The sequence below is a fragment of the Camelus bactrianus genome, chromosome 7 (assembly GCF_048773025.1).
Source record: "Camelus bactrianus isolate YW-2024 breed Bactrian camel chromosome 7, ASM4877302v1, whole genome shotgun sequence".
Lineage (NCBI taxonomy): Eukaryota > Metazoa > Chordata > Mammalia > Artiodactyla > Camelidae > Camelus > Camelus bactrianus.
In genome coordinates this window covers 62,806,438-62,820,879 of record NC_133545.1, presented here as the reverse complement: position 1 = coordinate 62,820,879, position 14,442 = coordinate 62,806,438, and the positions used below count along the sequence as shown (strand labels likewise).

Below are 14,442 nucleotides of genomic sequence, written 5' to 3'. Positions count from 1 at the left end.
CCAGAAAGCAGTTGTAAAGATTATTCTATCTCTCTTTCAATCTTTCTGATGCCTTACTTAATTTTTTTATGCATTTTTTCCTTTGTCAGTTTTATTATGTAGAATTAATAGTTTGCACATACACATTATATTGCATGTAAATACATATATACAGTATATACTGCACATTTTTTTAGTTTACATATATGTACTAATTATTGTTTCTAAGAACAGATTAGATTTTTAGCTTTTAAACTTACATGGTTATCAAAGGAATAAAGCCAACTACAAAACAAGAATCAACAGAATACAGCAATCCAATCATAAAGGACAGTCAAATGTGCTTACATATATTTAAGAAATCAAAATAATAATTAGTTCATTTGTGTCATTATTGTTATTATTTTTTAGATTCTTCATATAAATGATGTCATATGGCATTTTTCTTTCTCTTTCTGGCCCACTTCACGTAGAATGACAATCTTCTGGTCCATCCATATTGCTTGAAAATGGCATTGTATTATTGTTTATGGCTGAGTAGTGTTCCATTGTATATTTGTACCACGTCTTCTTTATCCAGTCATCTGTTGATGGACATTTGGGTTGTTTCCATGTCATGGCTATCGTAAATAGTTCTGCTGTGAACATTGGGGTGCATGTGTCTTTTTAAATTTTATTTTTCTCTGGATATATGCCCAGGAGTGGGATTGCTGGATCATGTGGTAAGTTTTTTTCAATTTTTTAAGGAACCTCCATACTATCCTCCATAGTGGCTGTACCAATCTATACTCCCACCAACAGTGTAGGAGGGTTCCCTTTTCTTTACACCCTTTCCAGCAACTGATGCCTTACTTTATTTAAATCTGATTAAATATTTTTGACTCAGGTCAGATAAAGTTGGCTGAAGATAATAATTTTATTCTTTGGTGTCTCTCAGCTTTTGTAAGGATATGTTTATCATGTGATCTCTCCAGGCCTTAAGTTTCTCATCTGTATATTGATGCCCTTGGAGATACCATCTTCTGAAGGGTTTTTATTGCTGCTGTGAAATGTGACTTGACATAACATCCACAGAATTCCTTTAAAAGTTAGAATGTGATTTTCTGATTGGAAAAACATTACCTATTTTATAGAATAGGGAGGACTAGAAAGGAAGGATAAAGGTTGGGCTGATAACTTGGTATCATACAATGTAGAAAAACAAGGGAATTTGGAGAATGGGAATACTTCTAATTTTTTTAACTATTCAAAAACTCTGAATGTGGGTTAAATACCAGTTAATGTAAGGGAATTAGAAGTGAAAAATCATAAGATTCCTTTGTTTAAGAATTTTGTAGTCTGGTACCTTTTTCAACTGACATTCCTTGAGAGAATTGAGCCTTAATGTTCTAAGCTAGAGGTTCTCAAAGCTTAGCATGTGTCAGAATCACTGGGAGGACTTGTGAATTTAGATTGCTTGGCCCTACCCCCAGATTTTCTGATTCAGTAAATCTAAGATGGAACCTGAGAGTTTGAATTTCTAACAAGTTCCCACATTCTGCTGGTGTTGCTAACATCTATTGTATCAAATTAACTTAATTCTTTCTTATAACTGTAGAATGGTATTAGTTGTATATAAGCATTGGGAGAATTTTAAAAATAGTTCCTCCTTTTAAATCAAGTTCTGAGTTCTTTAGAAGAGAAGTTCTAACAGGGGATATAATAAAATGAATGAAATTAACTATAATTCCAAACCTTATCTCATAAGAGAAGGTAAAGACAAAATTGCATAGACCTAGGAAAATTAGCAGTCAGGTGCAGGATTGATTGGAGTGGGAAAAATGTTTCTGGTCCATTTACACAGGAGCTTTTCTCGTTCACCTGCTATCTAGAGTATGATTTAAAAGAGATCTCTATTCGTTTGGAATTTTGTGCCCTTAAACCCAGGTAGCATCACTCACACATCAAAGACCTGTTGTAAATGTAGCATGAACCATAACTTTCTCCATGATTCCTCTCATCGTCTTCCTTATTCATACTCTTTATTCATTGGTGTAGTTTGTGTATATTTCTCCCTCAATCGGATTTCTGGCTTCTAATTTTTGTATCCTATTTAACATGTATATACTAAATGATTTATAATTCAGTAGTCTGGAGTAGATACAAGGGAAATCTCAGCAATTAAATTTGGAAAAATATGTTGGGAAAACATTAGTGGGTTTATATTTTAATTTTAAATTGTTTATACAAAAACCATACAATCTGTTCATTGTTAGTTTCCAAACTGTGTCTCTAGTCCAGACCTCTCTCCTCAGCTTTAGACGTATATCCTTTTGTCTACCTCACATCTAATAGGCCTCTCAAATGTAATATGTTCAAATGTAAGCAGATCTTCTCCCTTGCCAGTCACACCTCACCTCCTGCAATCTTTCCCTCTCGGTAATTGTAACTCCATCCTTCCAGGTGCCCAGGCCAAGAACTGTTGCCTTTTCCTTCTCTCTTACCCCTACTTCCAATTTGTCAGCAAATTCTGTCTGATCTTAACTGTCAGAGTCCATCCAGAGTCTGATTAAGTATTCACTATCTTCATTGCTATCTCCCAGGTTCAAGCTGTCATCATTGTTTGCTTGGATTACTGCAACCACTTCCTAAATAGTTTCCCTGCTTCCAAGCTTGCCACCACCCCCGTTAGTCTTCTTAGACAGCCTGCCAGGATGATCCTGTTAAACACAAGTCAGCTCATTTCATTCCTCTCCTAAAAACCCTCTAATGGCTTCCCTTTTCACACAGAATAAAAGTCTGGTGATTTACGATGACCTTTCAACACCCTAAACAGTATGCCTGCCCTTATTACACCTCTTGACTTCATATCCTACTTCTTTCTTCTTCACTCTCTTTCTTCCTCACTCTACACTACAGTAACACTGGCCTGCTCTCTGAACCTTGAACACGTTGGGCATGCTCCTTTTCACTGGCTGTTTCCTCTGCTTGGGACGCTCTTGTCCCTAGATAACACATGGCTCCCTACTTCACCTACCTTACTCAGATTTCACCTTCCCTAATCGTCCTAGAAAAAATTATTACATCCCCAAATTCTATCTCTGTCTCAATTTTATTATTAGTTTTTAAATAATATCTTACACTGTTGAATATAGAGTATAAACATATATAGAGAATATAGAGTATAAACATATATAGAGTATGGGGACAGGGGTTTTACTTTATTTTGTTCCTGCTGTATTCTCCTACATGTCTGGCACATGATAGGTGCTCAATAAATACTTGTTGCATGACTTTATTATTTTATCTGCTTAGAGGAGTATGCATTTCCTCCGAGAAATGCACTGACCATCATGTGCTTCTTGCATAGGCTACCAGTCATTAAGTTTCTTTTTTAAAATTAAAAAAAAAAAATTTTATGGGCAGAGGTAATTGGGTTTATTTATTTATTTATTTTAATGGAGGTACTGGGGATTGAACCCAGGACCTTGTGCATGCTAAGCACGCGCTCTACCTCTGAACCATAACCTCCCCCTCGACTTTCAACCCTTACAATTCTGCTTCTCCCTTTTCTAAAAATGTTCTATGCTTCTCTTTTTTCAATTTGAAATTACTGTTTGACTAATTTTTATTGCAGCACACTTCCCTGGCATACATTGTAGTTCCTAAATCCATGTATTATTTTGGGAAATAAACATCTTTTAGTCCTGTGTGAAGTATATGAATTATTAATTGCTGCCATTGAATGTGGGGATTTCCTAATAGTCATAGTCATATTTTGGTGTGCAACTTGCTTTTAAATGACTCTATATCATGATTTATAACTTTACACCATAGATTCTTTCATTTTCTCTAAGAAAGGTCAGTACCTATTCCCCGTTATAAACCTGGATTGAGAGTACGTGTCCTGATTTGATTTTTGAGAGTTTTGTAGGTTTTAGTGTTTTTGTGTAGCCAGTTCTTAATAACTACCTTAATTGAAGGAGTTAGGTCCCCCAGAGGCCCATCTTCTCCTAGCCCAACAAGACTTGAATTTTATGTGCTTGCTATGGAAGTCACACACTTCGGATTTTTCATTCCAGTTATTGTGCCCTACTGTCAGATCATGTTTTGAATCATGTCCTAACTTTTTAGTTTGAAAGAGTGTCACTGCAGCACTTACGTTCATCTTGTTGTCATTTCTTCAGGATGCAGGGAAGCATAGGTGGCTCAAATCTCAGTTCTTCATATCTTTTTTAGATGTTAAAGATTGTTATATTCCTGTGTCCTTCATTTCTTCATTAAGACATACGGAATATAAAGTGAGTTCAAAAACATTAAGTCAAGTACATAGGGTTATGATTCTTGTTTCAATTGTTGGAGAGTTTCCAGGCCCAGACTAGGTCTGTGACTTGGACAACAGACAGTAGACATAAGGAAGCCCTTAACTTTAATTATTTTTTGTTATTGTGGCAACAGAATGTACTTAATGCTAAGATTCAATATCAATAGCTAAAGCTATATAAAATATAAGTGGGTTCTTTCTTCCAGATGCAAACCAGTACTTGAATGTCAATGTGTATAGTAATAATAGGGGCTTTACTGAGACAACACATACTGCCACATGGCTTACAACCTCCTGTGGGGGTGGGGGGAAGCATAAGTTCAAAGATACACATACGTTTACCCATACTAGTGGGTAAATTGGAACTAACTTAATGTAAGCAGTAGAGAAAGGACTGTTATTATCTATGTGTCAGAATTTGGTATTAAAATTATGTGTTTATCAAATAGGAAAATGCTCATGATAAAAATTAGGTACAAAAGAAAAAATTCCAACTTTATTATATAGCGTGATCCAGTTCTACATTTAAAAGAAGGCTCTACACATATAGAGAGAAAACATGCCAATATATTAACAATAATTATTACAGGATTTGAGGATAATAGTGATCTTTTTATTTTCTTATTTATACTAAGTATTTTCCAGTTTTTATATTCTGTGTATAAATTTATTAAGTATTTTTAAAAGAAAGAAAAAACTTCTTGGAACTAGATATAACTGTGATTCTCAGTAAGTCAGTAAACAATGATGATGGCTACATTATATTGAGGACCAACTATCTATCAAATATTGAATGTTTTTGTGTATTTTGTCACTCTGTTTTATAATAGCCCAATAGTAGAGAACTAATTATCTACTTTTACATATTGGGGAAAAGTCTCAAAAATTTTAAGTAGCTTACAAGCTGGTAAGTCTTAGAGCCAGGATTCAAACTGAAGTTTGTCTTCAGAATTTTCTAAATGTACCATAATGCCTTCCCCAAATCATTAAACTCCTAAAGCCTATGTTTCTTTATGATAAAATGCTGGTAGGATTGTAGTGAAGATTAATTGACAGAAGGTACATAAACCATAGGACTAGTTTTTTTTTTCATGAGCTTCTCCTTATAGAGCTAGGCTTCTGCGTTTTTTTCATGAGCTTCTGCACAAGTATTGTTCAATCAGTTGTTAAATATTTTCCTTAACAGCATTATCTGAAATTAACTCATTTTTATTAAACCTGTAAGTTACATTTCTTCACAGAAGAGCAAAGTGAGTCTATTGAATGGAATTTTCTTCTTTATAGTTTTTATGTTTATATAGTGCAATTTTGAGGTCATTTTTGGAAGTTTCATTTTCATGAGAATCAATGATACTTTGTTAAAAGGGGTAAAACTTATGTTTCTCACCTTCTTTGAAAGCCATTTTAAGAATCCAGATATTTTGTTGAATGAGGTTTGGAAGGACTTCTAGTCCTTGCCAGAGTTCTGAACCAAGTCAGAGGTCAAAACAGTAAGCTTACCCAGTTTTTTCTCTTCAGATTTGCTTATATCCCTGAGGTAGATAGAGGTCCAGAAATAATATTCCAACTCCTTGCAAATGGAAGAAAGCAGTAGGAAGGAAGAGGAAGTGATACTCTCAACACCTTTATCAAGTTTTGTACTTTTGTTTATAAGTTATTATAAAAAAGCTGCTGAAATGCTAAGTATGACGAATTGAGTCCTACCTGATCGCTATTGTTAGAGTCAGCAAAATAGATTAGATACAGATTGTTTACTCTGATACTTAGTTGTGCTGTTGCTTGTAGGTGTAAAAAACACCTCCCAGAAAATTCAAGGTAAGTATAATTTCAAGTATTATATTTTGGCTCTACCTGACTGTCTTAAGTTTGGATTTGAAAAATATAGACACTCTGAGCAATGGTGTTGACTGAAAAAAATGCACAATATGAGAGTTGTGAGTTAGGTTTTTTTGAGGCAAAATGAGGACTGTAGCCCAGCCTAGGAGATAGCCTCTCATATAGCTCTGAGGAACTGCTCCAGAGAGGTATGGGTAGGGGTCTGTGTATGTATATGATTTTAGTGAAGAGGAATATGTGTAGTGAAGCACAGATTTTGGCAGAAGGTTGCTGCTAGTCACGAGGAGCAGATGTCTCCATTAATGATTTTAGTGTTTTTCTAGATATGAGAAGATGTAAGAAATTGGGCTCATAAAATCTCCTGGAAATAGCTATCTGAAGGCCTATTCTGCCAGTTTTTCTCAGAGTGCATTCCTGTTTCTCTACCCTGAACTCCTTTTAGGGTGTGTTCAAAGTCAGCGACTGCCTTGGCTAATGACTTCAGTCTTGTAGAAACAGATGGCAAGTGACAATTTTCATTTGGCAGTGCCCCCTGATGGTCATAAATTCAACCATCATTTGGGAGGCATTTCATGACCATTTTGTCCCATGGTGCTAATAATGCTCATTCCTGGATCAGGTGAAGATTTCATTGATAGGCCATTCACTATGCTATTACTGTACTAGGCCCTATTAATAGTAGCCAAAATTCTCTGGACCATTTCTCTTACTAGTCTGTTATGGTCCAGGAAAGGGTTCCCTTTTGTTGCTTCTTTTCACATCTAGAGTTACACTGTTACAATCATTGATTTATACAGAACTACAAATCTGATCAACTGCTTCAAGTCACCTGGTTATCATTTATCAAAGGCTCAGTAACACATTTGATAATGGAAGAAACAAACAATTTTTGTAAAATGGGCAAAATACAAGTAATACAGCTAGTAGTATTAAGGTTGTAAGTAAGAATTTATGCCAGGAACTTAGGTGTAGCCCAATATATCCTCCCGGTCGTCTGACTTAGTCTGTTCTGTACCAGTCCTTATCTTTAAGGGAAATTGTATACTGGCTTTGTTCAAAGGCACCCAGCCCAATTGCCTAGTGTTATTAGGCTGGTTATCCCTAGTATGGTTTAATTGTTTCCAACTTAAGGGGGGTCTTAAACTTAAATGATCATAGCCTGGTGTACCCATATAAATCCATCCCATAACTGAGGGAGTTTATATTCCTTGGCTGAAATTTTGCTTATTGCTCTGATTGAGCTTGAGTAACTTTAGAAGAAAATTCATATTTATGGCCAGGGTTAGAGCAGATATCAATTGGCGAGGTGAGGGGCCTAGTAATATCAATAGTGTCCTGAATAGATCTATAATTTATTTCTTCTAAAATAAATTTCCCAAGGACCATCCAATTAAAGCCTTGGAGTAGAGAAATCCACCAAGGTAACCCAGAAGTACTGGATATAAGTAACTGATCATAAACCTAACAGTTGGATTAACTTTAACTCTGCATAAGATTGTGAAATATGTTTGATTTATAACCAAGAGTGTGAGCAGTTATCAAAGTAATTGGTGTACAGGCCTGGTCGAACATCTTGATTCAGCTGTCTGCTTCAGATGTCATCTTCTTCTTATCCTGATCTGGTAGTTTCTCCCCTGTTTGAGCAGTGTTTTAAGGTGATTTTAAGGTCAGCAGTCCTCTCTATAGGCCAGTCCAGTGCAGGGGGCCTGTAATTGGCAATATTAATCAAAGAGTCAGTTTTCTTCAGTTTCACTGTGCATGAGCTAGTTAAGGGTACCTTATAAGGGTCCTTCCATCTAGGTTGGAGATAGTCCTTTAAACTGTGTCTTTTCCAATATACATAATCTTATGGTTGCTGGTCATGGAGCATCTGATCTTCATCCAAAGATAGATTACTGAGATAAGCTTCAGAGACAAGCTTAATGTCCTTTAATAATTCAATTAAACTTTGCACTAATATAACATAACAGCAAGGAACAGTATGGGAAGTGAGTCTTGGGCCATAAATACAGACCTCAGTTGACAAAACTATAATTTAATATCCACCAAAATACAATATTTTTCTCTCTAAAGTTACCTGAATTTCTGCCAAATATAGCCAAATTAAGACTAATTTGTTAGCAAAGTAAGTCTGGTTTCAATAAACTTGGCCTGATGATTTATATAAGTGTAATTGATTGTGTATGCTTTCTTAAAAATTGGCTTTGCTGGAACTTTTTTTTTTTTTTTGCTGGAACTTTTTATAAAGAATCTCAGATTAAATCTTTAAAAGACTTCTCAAGGCCAGGAAAGCCAAGCTTGTCACAGATTTCACCTGTGACATCTATAAATTTGGGTGAATTCCTCCCTTTTCAGTCTCCTTGAGATTCCTGCACCTGTTAATAGGTGGCCTTCCTAATTTACCTGACAAAACTGCTGGGAACATAAGAGTTTCCAGTCTCTGGAGGGATCAGGTAGACTTAAAAGAGAAATGTTTCAGTTCTGCTTACAAAGGTATAATTTACCAAGTTGCTGTAAGTCATAATTAGCTTGAGGGGAAGAGTTTCCTTATATCTGGACAACACAGATTAAAAGCCAGTGATATTTCAGACAGAAACCATAAAAATTAAAACCACATTCCCCAGTTCACTCAGTCCTATGTAACTAGTCCTTTTTGTTAACAATTTTATGAAGCCATCAGGTTTTCCACTAGAATTCTTTAATTTCTTATCTAGTTCAGTGGTATGATCTGAAAGTTATCAGAAATTTGTACTTGTCAAAAAGTCCTTTCTATGAATCTTCTTGAAGAGGAAGCATTTTTGTAAAGGCATCAGAGTAAAACAACAACTATGAATGGCAGGACTTAAGAAATGGTTAAAGACCTGATTACAAGACAGTTGACAAAGACACTTGGTTACTGTTGTGACATACAACATTTCAAGAAAATAAATAGAGTTATGACTGATAGCATTTTACCATGACATGTCAAATTTTTAGGAATTCCGTATAATTTATAGAATACCTGCATTAATATTTATCCATAAAATATAACCTTAGAAGATTATTAGTCACTTGGCAATGCTTCCCATGTAATTTAATATACCAAATGAACCTAATTAAGATCTCTCTTTGGGATGTTTCAAGGGCCTTTTGAAGCATCCCAAAGTGAGCTAGAGGTCAAAGGAACTTATTAGAATTTGACTTGGGAAGTTTGTAAAAAAAAATGTGTATATATATCAAAAAGGTTTTAAAATACTCAGTCAAATAGGGCTATAGGTCATTGTGAAACAATACTTACTTAACTAAAGTGACAATAAGATTTCAAAGGCAAATACTGAAAGTTATAACAGATTACTGGTTAAATGTAAAAGAAACATTACAGTCTGTTATGAAGAACAGATCAACATTTTAAGAAAACTTTGTCCTCTTAACAGAGGGAAAAACCAAATTCAGGTTTGCACCAGCTTACTTTTTAAAATTTATCTACTCAATTAAATTTATTCTAAACTTATCCAATCCTGACCATGCACAAAACTCTTAGGGTTTCTTTTCCCCAAACCTTTGTAACTTTCTGTGTCCATATTAGTTTGTCCCTTATTTTTCTCCCATCCAGAAATAGCCAGCTTTAGCTCTAGGACAAACTTACTTTCTTTTCCATTTAACAAACTGTAATTCCATTACTTTTATCTTCTTTTACTGAAAACATACATCCTGCTTTCCTACTGTATCCTGAAATATGTCCTTTATTATTTCTAGTAGCTTTAATTACATATTTAAGTTAGAATCCTCAACTCTTAAAAATCTTAATTTCTAGTGAAAACTAAGAAGTTAGCAATTATGAATTGTCTTTTTACATTAGCATTCTGTTAATTGGGAAACATAAATACTAATAATTTCTCTAAACATGTGCTTTCTTATAGAAAATATTTCAGTGTGGTACCAAACATACTTATTCATAGTGCTAAATACCTTTAGTTTCTCTGTAAAAGGAATCCAATGTGTAATAATTAATGTTTCAGTATCTTACGTTATTTGAAATGACTAACTGTTCTATAAATTTCTATCATTTAACTTAATTTAGCACAACTCTAAAATTCTAAGTTACCAAGTATCTGGAGAGATTATTATTAAGTAGACATGCCAGAAATACTATTATTCCTCAAGAGTTCACCCAAAAGCTGTTATCTCATTTACATTTAATTTACTTATAAAAATTTCATCACACCAAGTTATTTTTCTTGCTGATAATTTACAGCAGATATAGTAAGATCTTACTTGACTTCTATTAATCCTAAGTATAATAAAAGTATTGTATTTAATGTTGGTGACTCTAAAGGCATGTCTATATTAATGAAAACAACAAGCTTAACTAACTTTAATACCAGGCATTAATTTAATACTGAGTATTTCCCAGTTCATATGAACCTGAAATTCATTCTGGCCAGTTTCCTCTTATATTTCTGAGAATTTATGTAAGCACTTAATTTCCTTTAAGACGATTAAGTAGAGCTAGTTTACAAATTAACTTTGATAACACCATCCAAAGTTAAAGACATACATGCATACATAGATTTATAGATAGACACAACAGAGATCTCATAGCTTCACTTTCTAAACTTAGCCATGAATCAGGTATTACAATATAAAACTCACTAGTTCATAAATAATAGGTGGAATAAGTTAAATTTTAAAAAGCCTCTTCCACCCGTTTTTTTCCCCTCAGTCTCAGGAATTAGAGATGGTCTAGATAAGATAAGATAAGTGTTCCTGAGAGCCCTGGTCTCTAGGCACAGAAGAGAAAAGCAAGTTCTCCTAGAAGGACTTGTTCTCTCAGGTCCAGAATTCTGAAAAGATGTTTTATGAAGCCAACTTCCTCTAACAGCCGTGTACTCAGTATAAGAGCCCATACTGACCATTTTCAGGGCAAGATTTTCCTTTAATCCCCAGTTAAGTATATAATTATAAGTGTAAGTTTTGTGCATACATAAACCTGGCAGGGGTGTTAGTTGAAGTCTGGCTTTCTGACGCTTCTCATTTCTCTGTTTGAAAGGCTTTATTTCCAACTTTAGAGTTGAATTTGTCTGGGATAAAACTTACTATTGAAATTGTATTGGTCATGAGCTTAACTCCTCCAGGCGTCACCCTAGAGTTGTTTCAGCCCTCTTACATAGTTTCTCCTTTCAGTGGTCTAAGACCACCGTGGGTGCTTGGATCACTGAATGGTCAATTCTTATATGTGACCCTTGGATGAACAAGCCTTTTAAATTAATGAATGGATTTCCCTATGGGACCACTGCATGATAAGAGGACTCTATCTCCACCATCTCATAAATTTCTTAGGTACCTGAGAAAGCTGTAACCTACCGGGAGGTATCTTGTCCCTCTTTTTTGGAGCAAAGCTCTCATGTAATATATTCTGTTTTATTCTGACAAATTCTACTGAGGCAGCCATATTGAGGAAAGGCATCAGAGCACCCTCTTACCTAAACACTCAGCCCAAACCCCAGTGTCTTTCAACCAGGCTCCCCTCCCCCCCAGTATCTTTCGATTGGGTCATTACTTCCCCAGTGACTTTCAGCTGGGTGGGTATTTTCCCAGTGTCTTTCAACTGGGTTCTACCCCCAACCCCCAACCCCCACCCCAGTATCTTTCAGTTGGGGGCCAGTTACCTGTTATACACTACCAAATAAAACTCAGGATCATCAACCTATATGGGAGATCCAAGAGAGATATGAGAGTGTCACCCAAATTCATCTGCACTCTCCAAGGAGACCTCTGCTGGTACCAAGTTTCAGTTCCTCATAGAGTTCAGGCAAAGGAGAGAGGTCTGCTCTGAGTCCCTTTTTGGTCACCAGAACTGTTGAATGAAAAAAATGCACAACATGAGAATTATGAGTTAAGTTTTATTTGGTGCAAAATGAGGACTATAGCCCAGCCCAGGAGACAGCCTCTCTCATAGCTCCAAAGAGGTAGAGGGGAGAGGTCAGTGTATATATATGATTTTAGTGAAGGGGGATATGTGCAGTCAAGCACAGATTTTGGCAGGTTACTGCTTTTCACGAGGAGCAGATGTCTCCGTTAATGATTTTAGCGTTTTTCTAGATATGAAAAGATTTAAGAAATTGGGCTCATAAAATCTTCTCCTGGAAATATTGAACTATCTGAAGGCCTGTTATGCCAGTTTTTCTTAGGGCACAGAGTGCCTCATTCCTGATCTCCACCCTGAACTCCTTTCAGGGTGTGTGGAAGGTCAGCGACTACAGTGGCTTAAGACTTCAGTCTTGTAGAAACAGGTATCAGGTGGCAATTTCAGTTATCAGTGGGAAATACAAAAAAACATTAAACTGTTTACCTATAAGTTTATATTTTGATTGGATTAAAAAATCATACAATAATGTAGATTTTTTATATGCTTTAGCTACTATATAATGTTCCATTATAGGATTAATAGCCATTTATTTTATTTGTTCTACTGATGATAGCTAGGTTATTCCACATTTTTTAAAAAACCAACTTCAAGGTAGTGGTTTTTCTGGAAGAGGGAGGGAGGGAAATGATTGTGGCAGAGGGAAAACCTAATTATATATGTATGACTTTTTAAAAAATATATACAGATTTGAAACAATTATGGGGGACAATACAATGACATTTTATACATGAAGTAAACTAATGTTAACAATGTTTTTTAAAAAAATATCATTGCTTATCCTAGTCATGAAGATGTTCCCCCATGATTTTGTTCTGAAAGCATTATTGTTTTGCATTTCACATTTATATTTGCAGTTCATCTGGAATTTGACTTTTGTGTGGGGTTTTATGTAGGGTTCAAGATTCTTTTTTTTTTTTTCTTAAATGTGGATGTAATTGACCAAGCATTTATTGAGAAGACCATCCTTTAAGAAGGAGATTGGGTTGAGGGTGGGGTGGGATTGGTAGCCATGTTTATGAAATTTCTTATTGATGTGACACCTTATAGCACAATTTTAATCATTGCAGAATGAAGTCACTTTGAAGTTTAGCTCTCATGGGATTGAGCATTATAGGATCTTGGAACTGTAGAGTTAAAAGGAGAATTTAGTGTTGATTTCATCCCGCCTAATTCCATGTAGGAAATTCCACAATAATGTCTCTGAAAGAATAGCCTCCCTTCTTTCCATGAACACATCCTGTAACAAAAAGCTCACTGTGTAAGATAAAAGTATAGCAGAATGGTTCTAAACTTGGAATCCAGTTGCCCAAGTTCAAATCCAGGCTCTACTACCTGTATTCATACTTTTTACAGCTTACTTGAGCTGTCTGAGCTTCAGTTTTCTCTTCTAAAATAGGGAAAATAGTAACACCTTCCTAACTGGAGTGTGAAAGCATTCAGTGAAAGTATATTTAAGATTTAATCATAATTATTTTCATCATCATCATCACCAATATCAGTGTTAAATTCACACTATAATCAAGAACCTATTTTAGAGGTTAACCAGATATCACTCTGACAGAAAATGATGCAGGCACAATTCAAAAATACAGTCCTCAATACTAAAGTCTTCCCTTCTCTTACTCCCTAGGAAAACTGCTCAGAGAGCTCATGCAAGTGGAACTTACAGCTTTCTTGATCAGATTCAGCATTCAGTAAGTGTGACAAATGTGACAGCTTTTGAATGTTCTTACATAAATCCGTCCATTGCTTTGATTGTGTTTGCGATGTCTAGGGTGAGAAGGAGATTTTCTAACGTGGAAAATAACGAGCGTGTTTGCATGTTGATAGGTGATCTAGGCCTAGATCATCCCCTCGATTCTGGAGAACTGATGGTGTAGGAAGGGGATAAGGTAAATGAAAGAACGTGGTTTCTGAGGAGAGAAGTGTTTTTGAGAAGTAGGGGGTCCATAGCATAAATGAATCATTTATCTTTGCTTTGAAAGGAATGCACTTTGATTCTAGCTGGAAGAAAAGAAGAGAAAATTGAATACAAGTTCAAGTTGGTTTATAAGCTTGACTATGAGAAGATGAAGGTCTTAGCAGGGAAAGGTTGTGAAGGATTGAAGAGAAAATACGAAGTATGAAAGTTCAATTCATTCCTGTTTTCTTTCTCATATGTTCAAATTCCATAAGAAAGAGAACTTGATAGGTTAAATTAGTCACTATCCAGTTTAGAGCCTTCTTTTTGGGTAGAACTCTTGAAGCACACCTTGTAATAGGCTACTGGCATGCCAAAAGGTTCACTTTGGGTCAGATGTTCTTCCTTAGTCCAGATAGTTAAGGGACAGTGGTAATGGGGGAGATGCATGATATAAAACATGGCAACTTACACACTTTCTTTTTTTTTTTCTTTGTTCAGAAGAAAACACTTCTT

General features: G+C 35.4%; 1 protein-coding gene across 5 annotated transcripts in view; it reads left to right on the top strand.

Annotated features, from left to right (window-relative positions):
* The window catches only part of ANKIB1 (ankyrin repeat and IBR domain containing 1), a 200,240-nt gene that overhangs the window by 91,716 nt on the left and 94,082 nt on the right, over nucleotides 1-14,442 (top strand). For 4 of the 5 annotated variants that reach the window (XM_045519940.2, XM_045519943.2, XM_045519941.2 and 1 more), the window contains exon 2: nucleotides 13,657-13,720. The exons of the other annotated variant lie outside the window; for it this stretch is intronic. The gene's annotated coding sequence lies outside the window, so the exon portion shown is untranslated. The remainder of the gene's footprint in view (nucleotides 1-13,656; nucleotides 13,721-14,442) is intronic. 5 annotated transcript variants of the gene reach the window in all.